This window comes from Myotis davidii, unplaced genomic scaffold (genome assembly GCF_000327345.1).
Source record: "Myotis davidii unplaced genomic scaffold, ASM32734v1 scaffold2040, whole genome shotgun sequence".
NCBI lineage: Eukaryota > Metazoa > Chordata > Mammalia > Chiroptera > Vespertilionidae > Myotis > Myotis davidii.
Window position 1 is genome coordinate 4,997 of NW_006292920.1, and position 995 is coordinate 5,991.

Sequence of the window (995 nt, forward strand, 5' to 3'; positions counted from 1 at the left end):
AAACAAAAAAAAAAAAAAAAAAACTTCTGGAAGATATCAAGGAAGAGATCAACAGCAATACAATCATAGTAGTGGACTTTAATACCCTGACATCACTGGATAAATCCTCTAGACAAAAAAATCAGCAAATAAACAGCAATCCTAAATGACTCACTAGATGAGATGGACTTAATTGACATCTTCAGAACAGAATATACAAGAATATACAAGAATATACAGAATACACTTCTCAAGTGTACATGGAACATTTTCAAAGACAGGCCACATATTGGGGCACAGGCAAGGTATCTCCAAATTCAAGAAGAATGAAATCATATGAAGCATCTTCTCAGATCACAATGACATAATATTAGAATTCAACTATAATAAAAAACAATAAAAAATTGCAACACTTGGAAGCTGAATACCATGATACTGAACAATGATTGGGTTACCAAAGAGATCAAACAAGAAATTAAAAACATTGTGGAAACAAATGACAATGAAAACACAACAACCCAAAACCTATGGGATACAGTGAAAGCAGTCCTGAGAGGGAAGTTCATAGCTCTACAGGTCTACCTCAAAAAACAAGAAACACTTGTAATAAATTATATAACTCTAGAACTTAAAGAATGAGAAAGATAGCACCAAGAGAAGCCCAGGGTGAGCAGAAGGAAATAGATAATAAAGATCAGAGCAGAAATAAATGACATAGAGACCAAAAATACAATAAAAAAGATCAATGAAACCAAGAGCTGGTTCTTTGAAAGGATAAGCAAGATTGATGAACCTCTAACCAGGCTCATCAAGAAACAAAGAGAGAGGACCCAAATAAACACAATCAGAAATGAAAGACGCAAAATAACCACAGACCCAACAGAAATACAAAATATTGTTTCAAAAAAATACTGTGAAAACTCTTTTCCAATAAACTGGTCAACCTAGAAGAAATGGACATATTCCTAGAAAAATAAGACCTTCCAAAACTCAACCAAGAAGAATAAAAAAATCTC